Raw genomic sequence first — 17,894 nt, 5'->3', positions numbered from 1 at the left:
TTGTTACATTATGGGCCCTGTTCAAGAATCATTGTCCAGCTGCTCCATGAAAGCCTGCAGAAAGATACACACACCCTTAAAGTAATCTATTTCCCAGTTCTTTGTGGCCCTGGAAGGGCACGGAATTTATGGGGACTTGTTAGAGAAGCCAGGCTAATAAAAACAGAAAGATACCCTAGTGTTCTTGGCAGTGCATTGTGCTTATACATGTAAAAGTGTTTAAGATTCTCTGTCCAAGATGATATTCTTGCCATCCAGTGAATGAAATTCTAGGAGAAGCTGGCCAATAATGTTCAACAATGCCTTCTGTTTCGTGTGGCTAGGAATAATTAGGTCTGTCCAATGAAAAATGGCAGTTTACAACAAGTCCTATTTCCTTATTATGGTTTTCTTTTGCTCTAAAAATGCAAATGTCTATGCAGTGTCAGTCATAAAGTTTCGAATAAGAACAGAGTGATAAGTATGGCATAATAGGATTAAGAGAACGTTAGAAATAAAAACATGTCTTTCTTATTTTTTAAAACCTTTGTAAGGCTATTTTCTAAAGCCCAATCTTCCATTAAACATGGAAGAAAAACCTGATATATAAATTACTGAAGTAATTACTTATTATGGCTGTTTTTGAAAACCTGAGAATTTTAAATAATCAAAACATCAAGAGTGTCTATGTCTTCAATAACTAAAGTCTGTTTGAAAACATATAACATGGTAGACATGAGTGTTAAAATTATTTCTATTCCTTACTTTGTATATTTTTAAAAAAAAATTTAAACTAATTTTTGAGAGAGAAAGAGAGAGTGAGTGGGGCAGAGAGAGGGATACAGAGGATCTGAAGCAGGATCTGTACTGACAGCAAACCAATGCAGGGCTTGAACTCACGGACCGTGAGATCATGACCGGAAATGAAGTCAGACGCTTAACTGACTGAGCCACCCAGGTGCCCTTCTGCTTTTGTAAGGTATGTACTTTTGTAATATCTAAGTAGAGGGAGATATTGAGCAGTGGATACTAGAAAAATCTAACCTGAAATACAGTATAATCAGATTGTATACAAATATTTTGCACAAATAATTTCTTCGTATTTACCAAAGTAGAATTAAAAGAAAAGAGAAAGGTAACATATTTGCTGGCCTCAAAAGTACAAACAGTGAAATCAAATAAATTTTCATAGGGTATTTTTCTAAAACCGTGTTGATGGCCTAGCATCAGGCAGGTGGCTATTAACAATGCACTTTGTTGCACGAGCCATATTTCCAGTGCTCCGTAGCCTTGTGTGGCTGATGGCTATAGTATTGGACAAAACAGTTTATAGAACCTTTCTATTAGTCTGGAAACTACAGTTAGAGTGTTGTTCTAAAGAATACTGATTGGCATGTCTATGAACTTTTCATGTTCAGAGAATATTTTTATTATCTTGGCTTGGAAAGAATTAAAAGGATAGTTTTATTTACAGAAATATATAAGAATATATAGATTCTCAATATTTTTGCGGTATCTAATGGTCAAGCACTGTCTTGTCCTAAAACTCATTGGAACCTATTGATCAATAACTCTTTATTGAGTGCTATTATGTACCAGGCACTGTTGTAGATACAGGAAGACATGAAAGAACACACAAAATCCCTGCATTCAGGTATCCAACATTCACATTTTGCCTCAGTACCTTTCTGTAACTACCTAATACCAACCCTGAGTTTTAGGCGATATAACAAGAGTCCTATAACCTTTTCCCAGTATTATTTGTACTTTTAATAAAATTAGGTATGAACTATTAGTCAATGGAAAATTTAGATGGCATTTGGGTTTTAAAAAGATCTTTTTTTCTCAACATGCATCTCCTTGCTTTATTTCTTGTACCTTTAAAGCATTTACTTTTGTTGATTTTTTTCTGATTTCCCACATAATGCAGTCTTTCTCAGAGACAAAAGCTTTCCATTTGCCAGAACTTGGATTTAAAAATATTTTACCATAAATAATGAATTTAAAATCTGATAAAGCAGGCAGAAATACAAAAACAAATAAAAAAGCTGATAGTTGACTTCAGGAACATTTAAAAATTTTCCAACTTGATCCTATTATTGTCTAAAATCTTCACTTCTTTTTTGTTTATATTAGTTAATAAATAAACACACAGCCCCATTTTTTAAAATGACCTAGTGCCAATTTCTCCCTCAGTCTTTTTTTCTCTAAGCTTATTTTATCATCAGTTCCATTTTCCTGCCTTTACATTTATAACCCTATTCTTCACTAGAAAGGAATTTGGACAAGCAAACACATTTTGGCAGAAAAAAAATCACCAAAAGCTGTTAGTCATAAATATTCTTATAGTGTCATACTCCTATAACTCATACTGAAATCATAGAACTTGAATTACATGTGCAATTGTGTAGTGGGCACAATTCGTTTGCATGTGCACACATCTACACACACCCATGCACAAAGTTTAAATGCCTTTTAACTGTGGGCTTAAGTTACATAAGTCTGGCTATTCAGAGTTAATAGCAATATTCTATCTTTAGCCCATCCGCTAACATATAACAGCAGAGTTTGAAAACCACCCACCCACTGTGCAAAGACCAGAAGTAAAGTATATGGAATTTATTGATGGGCTTTTTACTACGAGCATGTTCAAATTGATTTTAAACATTGAGCAAATGGGGACTTAACTTTGAAACTGTTAAAACAAAATGTGGAAACTGTAGACTCTCTTCTAGAATGTCACTAATTTTGAATGTGCATTTTTAGTTCCAAGATAGGGTGATGAGCAGGAGCTCAAGGGAGTGTTAATGCCAGTATCAGATGAAATCCAGGACACATGCCAATGTACTGGTTCTAACAAGACTCAGTAAGTTTACAACTGTGTCCAGCTCTACACCAAGCAGTGGTGAAGTAGAGCTAGCTCACTCATCTTCATTGTCTAGCTAGTTAGAAAAAGACAAAGGACTCACAATAATGCAGTGTGAAAATTCTTCAAAAAGAAGTATTTATGAAGCAAGTAAGGGTCCAAAAGAGGTGGTGATTAATTGAATGATTTTTCATATGCACTTTTGACTAATAATTCCATTGATGTAAAATAATAGCTCGATGATTGTTGTATACTATCTGTAACAAATACTGAAAAAATGCTATTAGTTTTTTTTTTTTTTTTTTTGCTATTAGTTCTTATGACCAACATGATACTCTACACAAAACTCTCTCCGAAACTCTCAAATTCTGCCTTGAACTATTAACAATAGCCAAATCATGGCAAGAGCCCAAATATCCATCCACTGGTGAATGGATAAAGATGTAGTGATACATATAAACATATGGAATATTACTTAGTGATTAAAAAGAATGAAGTCTTGCCATTTGCAATGTCATGGATGGAACTAGAGTGTTTTATGCTAAGTGAAATAAATCAATCAGAGAAAGACCAATTTCACAATTTCCCTCATATATGGAATTTAAGAAATAAAACAGATGAACATAAGGGAAGGGGAGGAAAAATAAAATAAGATAAAAATAGAGAGGGAGGCAAACCATAAGAGACACTTAAATACAGAGAAAAAACTGAGGGTTGATGGAGGGAAGTGGGGTGGGCTAAATGGGTAAAGGGAATTAAAGAAGGCACTTGTTGGGGTGAACACTGGATGTTATAAGTAAGTAATGAATCAGTAAATTCTAATCTGGAAACCAATCCTACACTATATGTTAACTAACATGAACTTGAATTAAAAAAAATAAAAATAAGTAAAATATTATTTAGCTTTGAATAAGAAGGGATTTTCAGATTATTCAGAAAATATAGTCATCTAACCATTAGACAGCATGCTTTTGAGAGAACATTTTGAGATACATGGGATAATATATTTTTTGATAAAAAAAAAAGTCTGGGACATTTTTTTCCAGCAGACTTTACTGGTATGAAACTACAAAAATAATGTTTAATGTTTATATGGTACATATAAAAATAATGAATGGGCTAGATGACAGGAATTTTACTTATAGGAGCTTCCTCTTTTTGTCTTTAATTCGAGCACAGCACCAAACATATGATAGATAATTTAAATTTATTTTTGAACACTTAAATAAAGGAGTGGATATATTTAAACATGTAGGTGTTTATAGTGTGGGAATAACACTTTTATTCCTGATCACCCATGCATGCCAATGCTCTAGGAATGGAACTCAGCCAAAAGAAGCCTTGGAAGAATTTGTTTCATGTGCAGTTATACCCATTCAGTTCCATGGGTACTAGGAAATCTGCTGAATAATAGAGAGATCCCTATATCTAAGGTGTCTAGAAGAAAAAAGGAAAAGTAAGTATATTAGACATTGTTTTTGGATCCTTTTCCAGTTGCCAATGTCAGGAGAATGAAATGTTCTTGAAGCCAATCTCTTTCTAGTATCATGTAGCAGAAAATAAGCTAGACTCCAAGGGTACAACAAATATAGGACTGGATAATCCAATTCAAGACAATCTCCTATGAAAGATTAAGACATAATTTTTCCATCATGAAATCAATGATCCAGAACATGAAATAAAGTCACTGCATTCAACCTCTTCTCTGTGAAGTCCTTTTCTTGATTCCAGGACAAAGTCAGTTTTCTTAATTTGTTGAGGCATTCAATGCTTCAAACATAGCTCAAATTGAGTACCCAAAGAGTGAGTTACCAGCATAATCTCAAGACTGGGATTGCTTACTTTGTATATGAATCCTGTTCTACTTCCACTTTAAATTCTAATAATATTTCTGACACAGAATTGGTGATCCAAAAGGAAAATATAATAAATAGACAATAGATAGATGATAGATAGATAGATAGATAATTAGAGAGATAGATATTGATTGATAGATAGATAGATAGATAGATAGATAGATGATAGATTAATTGAATGAATAATGGTCATACAAAGTTATCTGAAGATTAATTGCTAGATGAGAGACTATTACATCCATAAAACTGACTTGCTGTATAAATGATGAAGTATGTAGTAATGTACCTTTCTTATAATTACTAGTCTCTATAATATTTTGAAAGTATGCTTACATGCTACATGATAAGTTTTTCCCTTTAGAAATATGTATGACAGACCAAATGAAATAAATCAACAGACTTGGGCTGGTCCAACAGCCTAAATTCCTTACTTATTACTGAAGTTGGTGGTTTGTGGAATGGGGTATGTGTGTTTGTGAATGTATGTGTGTCTTTTTGAGACCCTAATTTTGTAACCACAAACTCACTCACCCATAATCAAAGAGTGATATTTCAAATACAGTAATTTATGTTACATAGTCCATTAATTACATTAGTTTTCTGCATATATCCAGATGTGCACATAAACATTCACTGGAGAATATACAGTGTTTCTGCTCCAAAACAGTTCACAGCAAAGCAAATATAGGCATCCATTCTCCCTGGGGATAGGTGGTCTAACATCAATTTAAATAGATGTGGGCTGAAATTTTAGGTTTGGTTTAAAACTTAAGCTTTCACAATCTTAGCCTTATATTGGACCTTAGTTCACTGTTCCTGGGGAGATTTTAATGGCATCCCAATCTCCTAAACAGTGTGCAGTACATTCTGCTTTTCACATTACCCTTCCTAATGTGTCCTTGAAATACCTGGGGTCCTGGGGATTGTTTGACCACAATGCACAAGTCTTGTATTATGTTGCTGGAAGAATACTTAGAACAACTGGCAATAAAAACGACAGTATTTAGTTATTAGTAATTTATTTAATATCAAAAGTCTGAAATGTTCTGACATGAGTGTCCAAATGGCCACGAGCAATTTGATTTCAAACATTTTAAGATTATCCTCGTCTTATGACTTCATCTTTATCTGAGAGGCATAGAAACTAATCCTGTGCAGTATAAGCAATTATGACTTTTAGAAGGTGCTATTCCTTGAGTCTTGGTTCTGTCTTCCTTTGTGTTAGACTCATTACTGATGGCTGCCTTTCAGCTCTAAAGAATGATAGCTGACAAAAGTTCTCATAAATCTAGCATCTGCTCTTTAATTTGTCTTTGTAGAAATATAATATTTTCTCTGTGGAGATGTCACACTTCTTATTTGGGAGAGCATATTTATTAAATACAAAACGCTGAAAAGTGTTCATAAGCACTGGTTTTAAAACAATGAAATCTGTATAGTCTTGCTACCCCCTTTACTTAACACTATTAGCTTCTCTGTTGTAACACACAAATAAATAAGAGACAAAATTTTGACCAAGTATGAATCCATTTAAAATTCATAGATTTTGAGTTTCATGCTTTTGTGGTTCCCATTTGGCTACCTAATGCCAAAATGCACCTCCTTAGAACAAGGGGAGAAGGGGACTTATTAAAAATAATCTCACAAACGTTCTTGGACACAGGATGACTTTCATGAACAACATTATGACAAGTTAAGTGCAAATGAATCAGAACATATGGATTAAATTTCCCTTGAAGTGTACATGGTTTTGTAAATTATGAGAAAAATGGGAATGGGAAAATGCAGTTTTAACTTTGCCAAACCCAAGACATTTGAACAATTGTTCAAGAGAGCATGCCAAACCCATATTTTCCTCCTTTAAATCCACCTAATATAAGAAGAAACACTTTGAACTTATATAGCCAGTTCCTTCTCAAAGTCCTTTTGGAATTTCCTCACATCTTCCATATAGTAGCTTTGCAAACAAATTTTGGATTTATCATTGCAATTTTTACTTTCCACATGTGATTATAGAAAAAGTTGGAAAATTGTGTGCTTTAAAGGTAAGGAAGAAGTAGTTGCTAGAACTCAAATTAAATGGGAGCTGATGAATTCCCTTTTTACCAAACTCTATTAAAAAAATTCATCCTCAGCAACATCATGGATAAATGCTGTGATTACTATTGTGAATGGATTACACAGTCTCTAACTATTTGGAAAGCAATACTATTTCCATAAGTGCAGTATTACACCCAATATCTGACCAACTTTTTGGTAATCTGAACATTTATTTTTGTAACGAGCTTATTGTGTAATGAAAATGTGTTGATAAAAAATGAAATTCCAGATAAACCATAAGGAAAAAGTCAGAAGTGGCACCTATTGCAACATTTTGAGGTGTGAAATTCCATAGTTTTTCTTAAATATAATTATACAAAAATATTCTTATGACATAATGTAATAATATACATTATTATTGTCTATAATTATTATTCTAATTCATTTTAAACATACATAGTGTGTATAGATAACATATACAGATTATATAAATAAATTTTATAATTGTTATTAAAATTTGACCATACTACATACCTTATTTTCTAATATAAAATTTTCTCTAAACTTAATTTTAAGTTTTATCTTTTTACTATAAGTAATTTTATCTCTTTTACTATGAACTCTCAGTTCGTTAGTTCAAGCCTTGTGTAGGGCTCTGTGCTGACAGCTTAGAGCCGGGAGTCTACTTCAGATTCTGTGCCTGTCTCTCTCTCTGTCTCTCCCCCACTCACAGTCTGTCTCTTTCTCATTCTCTCAAAAATAGAAATAAACATTAAAAATTTAGAAAAATGGCTATAAGAAAATTTTGAAGTTTGTACTCATAGAGCCTATAAACTTTTAAATGACCACTCTTCCCTCTGATAAACCCATTTCAGTTCAATATTCCTGTTGACCCCACAGGGGTAGCAAGCCTACCTCTTTGATTCCCTGCTAGCCTCCCCAGACTAACCATAATGTGGCACATAATAGAAACTCAGTGCATGCTTGCATGAATGAATCTTCCTGTTCTAGAGCCCCCTAAACACTGCTCTCTATCACTCTGATCTTCTCAGCATTTTCTGGTCTTCATCAGAACAGAGCAAAACTCTATTCCTTCTTCCTTTATTCATTTCAATCTATGTATCAGTTCCACTGACAGTGTCCTTGGTTTACTTTTGTGGTCAATTTATTTGACCTGCTTTTTGCAATGAGCAGACATTTTTCATTACAAAACCCAACCAAAAAAATGGACACTTTCTTTGTTTGAAATACTAAATAGGAATATTTATATTAACTTGGAAACTAGAGACACAAATTGAGTGAAGCCAGTAAGAGAAAGAGAGAGAAGATATATGTCCCTAGGGTAAAAATATGGATTCCTTTACATCTACTGTTACTCTCCTGAGAGTCATTAATGTATTATGTTCCACGGGCCCCAGCCATGCCATGTCCAACATCATTGGCATGAGATGACTCTAATACTTGACATTTTGTACTCTACCTTCTTCCTAGGCAGATGCAGCCACATTTCTTCTCATCCAAATCGTGTTCTTACAGCTCCAACTAGTCCCTGTATAAAGTAACAATACCAAACCTTTCCTTTTTTCCCCCAGCTAAAAGATTTTAAATAAGCACAGCTTTATATGCACCACAATTATTGCACATCATTATTTTACTTAGAAGGCATTTGTCAAAACATTCAGTCATTGTAATTACCATAAGCAATGCCATGTGTCCAGTACTGTGTGTTTTATTAATATATTACAAATGATTATTAAATGCTTTCCATGTACAAGGTACCATGCTGAATTTAGCCCCATATCAGATGTGGCCAGTGGTGTCAAGTTCCTTGCATCTAGAAAAGGAGAAACAAAAAGTAAACCCTTAAAACCCAAGGGAGTATGATAGACAATATGACAAAGAAAACCTGGGAATTTATGAAAACAAACAGGAAAACACATGACTATGCTTGGACAGAAGGACAAAAGAAAACAAACAAACAAAACCCTGCAGAGCTGAGCTAAAGTTAGAAATTATGATAGACACAAAGGGACTTATTGTAAAAGTACTCAGAATGCAGAATCAATAGGACCTGGTGAGTAATTTGATGTTGGTATGGATGGAAGAAAGATCCTGGCATCTCTTTGTGATTTCAAGTTTGGGTGAAATTTATGCATCTGAGTTTATATATCATATATGTAATATATACATAATATATGTAATATATGATATATAAATGTATATATTTCAGTTTATATAATATATGTGAATATGCATTTAAAAATAGATTCATGTCCCATATATTATTTTCTAGTCTCTTTTTTGTTGTTGTTAGCATATCATGAACCTGTTTTCATCTCAGTTCATATGCCTCTATGACATTTTATCCAATACTGATATAGATTTCCATTGTATTCTGAAGAATGTTCCTAGAGCTCAATTAGGTTGGGACCATACCTGTGGTGTCTTCTGCAGAGAAGCATAACTGTAGACTTTACAAATAATATCCTTCAGCAGTAGCATGCAGACTGAGAAGAGCTGAGGGCACAGTGTTAAACAAAGAGGAGGACTCAGAGAGGCAGTGGTAGAGGAGAGAGAGCCTTAAAATTGTTGTCATGGCAGAAGATAAAGTCAAACATTGCTTTGAGATTAATGAAGTATCAAAATGGCTTCAATACTTTCAAGAAATAAGAAGATACCAAATTACTTTTGAAAAGGCATGTCTATTTGATAGAAGGGAGACTATCTAGATTACTGTTGGTTTAGAAGTAGATGAACTGTGAGGAAGTAGATTCAACAAATGTAAAACTTTCTCATGGAGATTGGCTTAAAGGGAAAGAGAACAACTGAGTGAGATTACAGAGGTCAGAAGAATGTACATAAAGGTGTGTTCTGTATATGCACACATGGCCCCTGGGGGCATGCATGAGTGACAAGATTGGAAAGGCTTTAATGTTTATGATCTGCGAGGAGATCAATGAGGGACTGAAAATATATATATATAAAAGGAAAAGCAGACAAGAAGAAGTATTGGATTCAAAGCAGTGGTGGAGACAGTATCTCTTGGAAAATACATTCTTCTGTTATAATGGCAAGAAAGGAGAACATTATGCACCAGGAGGTGAAAATTAGGAAGAATTTCATGGTGATGGTCTCTAGAATTATACACAAGTAAATGTAATGAGATACAGTGTTGGGAAAGGAAAATATCAAATGTAATAGGGTTAGTTAGAAAAAGGCTTCAATTTATTTTTGAAACTTAGTTAATTCTGTTCCACATTCATGAAGGTCTGTGGAAATAGTTAGCCAATGGAGACTGAAAAGAATCAGAATAAAACCATAGTGGAGAGCTGTAAAGGATAAGGCAGTTAAGTATCATGGAGTTCTCCCCTTACCTTAGCAAATAAATATTTTCACATTTGCCAGTTTATCTTTCTCCCAAATCTTGAGAACTAAACCACCCGATGTACTCAGACCTGATGCCTCACTCTCCTGGTAAGCACCTTACACTAACAATTATGCTCCTTTCTTTTTAAAGTTGTTTTTTTTTTTTTAAATTCTAATTCCATTTCAAATAAAACTACTTGGCTCTATTTTCAAATCCTCAACTTTCTCTTGCTTCCCAGACTCTTGACCCTTGAAATTATACTTAGAGACTGAACTTTCTCAGTAGCCATTTCTCTTAATATCAACTATCTTGCTTCTATCCCCATCTCTGCATGAGAACTGCTCTTTGAAAGGTTAGTTGCAACTTGTTGAGAAGCACTGTGGCCTTTTCTCAGTTTTATTCTCCATAACTTCTCTGAAACATTTAAACTTGTGGATATCCCATAAGACAGATATGCAAACCTTGCTTTTAACTTCTTCCCTTCTGTAGGATATATTTAAAACTTGCAATAATGTTTTCTGGGTTCCCCAATAAACACATCTTCTGAACCAAAATTGGGACTTTTATATCTATTGGTAGAACTGAAAATTATAGTATTTTATCTATGTGAAGTCTTTAATGACATATCATTAAATTATGTAGTTAAATTATACATTAAGTTATGCAGTCTTTTTTTTTTTTTTAACAAATATGTTTCAGCAACTGGGGGCTGTCCCGGAATATCCTATAGGTGTTCAGCTACAAAATTGCAAAATCAATTATGGAATTACCTTTTAAATTCTGTTAGAGGACAACCACATTAATTCACAATGTTATTAAGAAATTCAATAACTTAATTTAGGATGTCTCTCTGATTTCTTAATAAAATGTTGTTAAAATACAAAAAAGTCCTAAAATATCCTAGTCAAATGTGATCTTCATAATAAACCTTTAAAAAGGTAAAGTTTTAAGAATAACTTTTTAAAGTCCCATAAATATTCATTTTTGGTCTTGAAGTGTTCCATTTTTCTGTTTTAACCATCAACTCTCCTGACTTTAAGCACGTATTACCTGCAGCCTTGGTATGTGCCAGACACCATGGTAAGAGCTAAGAACATGAGAGTGAACAAAAAAGACACAGCCCCTGCCATTGTGGGGTTCACAGTCTGGTGAGGTGAGGTAATTTTTAGTCAAATCAGTACACAAATAAAGACAAATTTACCACTGAAATATGTTTGCAGAAGGAGAAGGAGAAGAAGAAGAAGAAGAAGAAGAAGAAGAAGAAGAAGAAGAGGAAGAAGAAGAAGAGGAGGAGGAAGAAGAAGAAGGAGGAGGAGGAGGAGAAGGGCATAAATCTGTGAGATTTGAAGATGAGGAAAGATTTCCCTGAGGAAGTGATGTTTGAGTTGAGATCTGAAAGAACCCCAGGACAGAAGACAGGTGTGGGACAGAGCTGGAGAGACAGGACAAGATCATTACAGGAAGTGAGGGCTGCATGCAAAGGTAGTAGGACAGAGGACAGCTGGGTCTGTGTAAGGACGTGAGTCTGTTTAGAACTGAGCTGTAAGGGAGGACTGAGGGCGGGGAAGTGCTGGAGTTGGGGCAGGAGGCTCCTGTTCACCAGTTCATTCTAAATCATTAGAACTATGCCTAAGAGGAAGATGGTTGATAAATATTTGAAGAGTGAATAAATAGATAATTCTTTTAAAAGTTGAAAAGATACCACTTTGGGGACTAAGCAGGAGAAGAGACAGCTCCCCATGATTTCTAACAAGATTGGCATTTGAGAGATATTTGAGCCTGCAGTGAAAACAGAAAGAGAACAGCTATACATTAAAATTAAGGCATGCCCACAACAAAGGGACTTTACCACTGTGCGGAATCAAAGGACCAAGAGACAAAGACAAAATTTACTCCTTTTAAGTTCACACACAAACTGGAGGCATATGCATGATAGAGATGTTGCCGGAGTCTAGGATCCAGTATTAATGATTTAACTCTATGCTGCTTATTCACTGGCCAATCATGTAGGCAAACACTCGATTTGTGATTTAATAACTTAAAATCAATATTCCTGAACACTTTACCCTCAACTTCACTTCACAAACTACTCTTTTATTCAGATGCCTTCTCCTTTACCACATGGTAGAGGTTTCTGTAATATAACCAGATATTTATTTTTTAAATATTTCTTTTATCTCACAATCAAATTTTAGAACTGTATAACATTCTCCTGCATTCAGGAGTGACTTATGAAATATTTTTGTTAGTCTAGGGCAAGACCTTTGATATCAACAGCTATTGAGTGAGGTATAACACAGAGGAGTTTTAGCTCCTCTTTAATGAAACTCTTTAATGGTGGGTACATGTCATTAGGCATTTCTCCACATATAGAGAATGAAAAAAACAAAAAGTGAACCTTAAGGTAAGCATTGGGTTTTGGGTGATTGATGTGTGTCAACAAATACTCTGGGGTTGGGGTATTGTTGGTAATAGGAGAAGCTATGCATATGTGAAGGCAGAGAGTCTATGAAAAATCTCAGTACTTTCTGCTCAATTTTGTTGTGAACCTAAAACTACTCTAAAGACTTAAATAGTCTTTAAAAACAAAACAAAGTAATTACACTAGCCATGTTAACATTTGACAAAATAGAATTAAGACCCAAGGAATAATGAAAAAGACACCAACCCCCCCCATACCAAAAAGCTATTGACCATAATCTTCATCTGTTCATTTCGTTTAATAATCAATGGCATATTTTGTACCTCTTTTTTGTAAATTCAAAAAGGAAAAATAACTTTTCTCTATTCAATTTACAGGCAATATTCCAAGTTAAGAGCTGTGGAAAACTAACATGAAAACTAGTACATGTCTTTGGAATGCCAATTGCTATTTTTATTTCTAACTAATTTAATTCTCAATTGAAAAGCTAAAATCTACTAGAGTTGTCTTCATAATTTTCTGTTCCAAATGGACCACTGCTCTTCATTTCTTGTCTTTTTTAAATGATTTTTTAATGTTTATTTATTTTTGAGAGAGACAGAGAGAATGTGAGTAGGGGAGAGACAGAGAGAGAGAGGGAGACACAGAATCTGAAGCAGGCTCCAGGCTCTGAGCCATGAGCACAGAGTCTGACGCAGGGCTGGAATCCACAAACCAGGAGATCATGATCTGAGCTGAAGTCAGAAGCTCGACCAGCTGAGCCACCCAAGTACCTTTCTTTGTTTCTTTCCTAAATCAAATTTTATTACTGCCTATTAAGTTTTGTTTAGTATCCATGGTATGAGCACCATATCAAGAACTATTTGGTATTTTATAAAACCATTCATTCACTTTCTATCCAGTTTATGAATTGGAGTGATGCCCAAGCTAGTGATTTTCAATATTCAGGGAGCTTTGACACCTCTTTATCTTTATGTGTCTAATTTTTGACATATTGTCTCCACACGATATTCATTAGAGCATAAATATTTTTCTAACTGAAATGTATCTACAAAAATATTTTTGGAGAGCTTACATATTTTGAGATATTGGATACTCAAAAGTCTGTGTTAAACTCAGAATTAAGAAGAAATAATGATTGGGGCGCCTGGGTGGCTTAGTCGGTTAAGCGCCCGACTTTCGCTTAGGTCATGATCTCGCGGTTCGTGGGTTCGAGCCCCGCGTCGGGCTCTGTGCTGACTGCCGGCTCAGAGCCTGGAGCCTGTTTCAGTCTGTGACTCCCTCTCTCTGACCCTCCCCTGTTCACGCTGTCTCTCTCTCTCTCTCCTAGAAACAAATAAAAAAACATTAAAAAAAAAAAAAAGAAGAAATAATGATTTATGTTACAACTCTATACATTTACACAAAGAAAGAGCATAACATTTATAATTTTATCTTAATTTACATATGAGAAATGTTCTTAGAAATTGATATGCATTAACTCTTTCATATGATATATATATAATTAATCTTATAAAATGGTAGTTGATATGTGGCTGAGGAATTTAGGTAGACAACAGCTATGTCAGGTGTACAGGGTAAGAATGGCCATCAAATTTTACATTTTTAAGGTAAATAGCAGAAACCATCCACATCCTTAAAATTTCTCACTAAAAAAATATGAGATTTTATTTCATATGCAAATTGTAAGCTCCAGAAACTATTAAATATAGTACTGTATGTTAACTAGAATTTAAAATAAAATGTGAAAAAATAGATACCATTCTATTCATGCTCATCTTTTTCTACACTGTTAGGTAAGAATACACACACACACACACACACACACTACATTAAATTCTAATTTAAGTTTTTTTAAAAAGTATTTTTATTTATTTCTAAGAGAGAGAGAGACAGCGTGAGCAGGGGAGGGTCAGAGAGAGAGGGAGACACAGACTCAGAAACAGGCTCCAGGCTCTGAGCTGGCAGTCAGCACAGAGCCTGACGCGGGGCCCGAACCCACGAACCGCGAGATCATGACCTAAGCGAAAGTCGGACGCTTAACCGACTAAGCCACCCAGGCGCCCCATTAAATTCTAATTTAAGTTAAAATTTAGAACATTAGAAAATTTGTTTATAGTAACTATTTCCCAAAAGCATATACATCAATGGCCTAATTAAATGATCTGCTGCAGGTAAAACAACTAAATAAAAAAAGAATATAAAACTCCAATTTTTAAAAAGGTTTTGATCTATATTTTCCTTTCTATGATTCCACTATTGTTAGGATTCTGAATAACATAATTGCCTCATCCAAATGTCACCTTTTAATTTAGGATAGCTAGGTCCCTAGTTTTATGCTAGTTAGGAAAGTCTTTCCTCCTGAAAAAATTAAGGCTAGAGGGAAAGAAAATGGAAGTCTAAAAAGTTCTCAAAGACAAAACAATGTATGAGTCTATTCAGTAGAACCCAGAAAATGAGAAGGGGTATAATTCATGATAAAAGGATTAAAAGGAGTAAAAAGAAGTAATTCTCAGCAAATGTAGTAAATTTTAAAGGTTCACCTAAGGAAAACATACAGATGAAAATCATAAAGTTAAAAGACCCACATTGATTCATGAGTGATAGAACGAAAGCAGGCTATCAAAGGAAAATTGTACAGGGCTGCGATCAAAAATGGAACAAGCTTTGAAAATCTAAATAGCTTAATAAGTTTAGAGACAGCTCTTTTAAGAGCAAAAACTTGACTTTACCTCACTTATCTTTGCCTCATTTGACATAAATTATCCTTTACTGTAGATATATTGATGTCTTTAATCAGAAGATGCTAACCAGAGTCTGCTCTAAGAACTCAGTGCTCTGCTATATGTTTTTGTTCTAAAATCTAAAAAATTCTAAATTCTAAAATCACCTGTTCCCAAGTGTCCCAGGTAAGATACTGGGAACTTTCATAACAATGGCTTTGTTCCTCTGCTCCCTGATTTCCATTAACTTCCGCTTATCTTTAGCCCTGCTTATCTCCAGGTTTTCTACTTTTCTCCAAATCTATTCCTCCTTTATCTAAACTTTGTCCCACAGTCTGTGGTGGGGGGAGGGTGTGGATAGGAGTTTGGAGGACATATTTTATATAAGAGTGTCTAATTATTATTATTATTTTCCTTGATTGTCTTTTAGGTTTCAGTCAACAATGTAGTAGAGAAATGTGGTGTTTGTTATTTGAGAAATGAGTTTTTCCCCTCGAATAGCACTGTGTATAGATGGGATTTTCTTGTGTAAGTACTTATATCATGCTTACATCATCAAGATGTTATGTAGAACCCAGTATTTTACTGATTCATTCTTCCAAGCCTACGAGACATCTGGGAAAACATCACAATGATAACAGGAAAACTTGTTTGAGATGACCTACCAGTGTGATGACTCCCCTGGTTATCTAATGGATTCTAAGTTTTGAAGTCTGCCATGGGATTTCCTAAGTATGCAACATCCTAAAATGCCAGATATACTAGCAACTAGAAAACTGTTTTGTAACCTTCATGATGTGTACATACTACAGTTTTCTTAGAGGCATCAGTATGGAAGGGATACTGAGGATATCATGGTATGACATCCACAGGCTTTCATGTGCGTAGAAAACTAAGATGCAAAAAGGTAAATTTCAACTTTCGTTTCTACTTCATCCCTTTAAAATATACTATGAAATCCTGGCTCTTCTTCCTAGCTGTGTTATCTGGGATACGTTTCTTAGTTTCTGTGTCTCAGTTTCCTAGCTTTTAACACAGACACAATAATAGTATCTACTGATAGGTTGTTAGGAAGGTTACAATTCTTGGAAAAGAGCCAGGCATGTCATAAGCTCTCAATAAATGTTAGCATTTACTAAGGTGTGGGCCTGTCTTTTGTTACTTTGTTGCATAGTAGAAAAGACAGTTTGTGGGTGGTGGTCATGAATGCATCCAATGGGAGGTGCAGAGGAAGGTGAAATTGATAGTCTGACAATATTTGATTTATTTTCTTCTGTTTCAGGCAGTGTGTTGAAGGCCCAGGGTCCTTGCCTCTTATGAGGCTTATAAACCAGCAGATAAGATAGATATAATGTAATAATTATGATATAGGAAGAATGTCCTGATGATAAAAAATATACCTTAGAAAAACATACTAATTTTAATTTTACTTTAGATAATTAACTAGATAAGCAAAAATATAGATAGATGATAGATATACATTTTAGTTATATTGTATATGGCTTTGATATATGAATAAAAGAGGATTTGATAAGTTAGTAAAGGTATATGTGTGCATGTTAATATTGGTCAGCATGAATAAAGTAAATCCCGTTTGCTATCATTACAGTTTTATTATCAATATGCAGGGATTACAACAACCTTATGTTGTACAAACCACAAGGTCTCAATATTAGACAAAATAAACAGAAGCTAATCCATTTCTCTAAAAAGTTAACTGCATCCAACCTTGCCAAACACTGCAAAGCACCACCTTACAGGGGTAACATTCAAGTTGATTAATATAATATTTTCTCTCACAAGAGGAATCATGTCACTATAATTCAAGGATACTGATGAAGAAGTAATGGCTAAAGTGAATTTTTTGACAACTGGCAATATAGCTATATCATATAGATCATTTCTGTTATGATTTGTCAAAGAATCTTAAATTTTCCTTATCTAAACTTTCACAAACACAAATAATAGATCTCTTTCCATATTCTCTGCAATAACATTTGCAGTAAATTTAATTTATAATACTGTACCAAGTATCCAGTGCTATACTGTCATTGAGATTATTGAAATGATAGTTCTGCTAGATAATCTATCAATCCGAATGGCAGAACTTGGACCAATCTCGTCTATATTAAAATTACCTTCCCTGTAAGAAACCTATAATTCTTTTCTTTTCTTTCACAACTTTGCCTCTATTTTGAGTTTTATGAATAATTGCTTTTCTACTGATCAAAAACAAATTCTAGTACACTAGATACACAATCATTGATCACTCTAAGGACTAATGTATGAATAAAAATATGTTTATGTTTCAAGCTAAAACTGACATCTTTGTAATAAGACCTCATATACAATCTACCACCACACTATCTTTCTACCTAGGGAGGGAGACAGCGTGGGCTTCAAAAGAGTCAAGATCAGATACGATAAAATACTGATGAGTTGTTTGCCTATCATTCTTCAGTGTCTTCCTTGCCTACTCTGAGTTGGTAATATAATACCCTAAAGGTGTTGCTGTTAATGGGTAGAGTGCACAGAGTGCAAAGTCGTGACAAAACTTCTCCAGCCCCTTGTTCCCCTTCATGAAGAATATTGTGGAAACGGTTCGTCTAAGACGGTTAATGGCAACTTAATGCAGCATATT

General features: G+C 34.4%; 1 long non-coding RNA gene across 1 annotated transcript; it reads right to left on the bottom strand.

Moving 5' to 3' along the window:
* Positions 1-8,454: 8,454 nt before the first annotated feature.
* On the bottom strand, positions 8,455-9,235 carry LOC144240227 (uncharacterized). The gene is made up of 2 exons (XR_013337647.1): positions 9,178-9,235; positions 8,455-8,575 (listed from the first exon to the last, which is right to left on the bottom strand). It is a non-coding gene; the product is annotated as an uncharacterized LOC144240227 (long non-coding RNA).
* Positions 9,236-17,894: the final 8,659 nt, after the last annotated feature.

Source organism: Crocuta crocuta, unplaced genomic scaffold (assembly GCF_008692635.1).
Source record: "Crocuta crocuta isolate KB4526 unplaced genomic scaffold, BGI_CrCroc_1.0 scaffold81, whole genome shotgun sequence".
NCBI classification, from domain to species: Eukaryota; Metazoa; Chordata; class Mammalia; order Carnivora; family Hyaenidae; genus Crocuta; species Crocuta crocuta.
The sequence above is the reverse complement of the archived record's forward strand: the minus strand, read 5'-3'. Positions and strand labels throughout refer to the sequence as shown.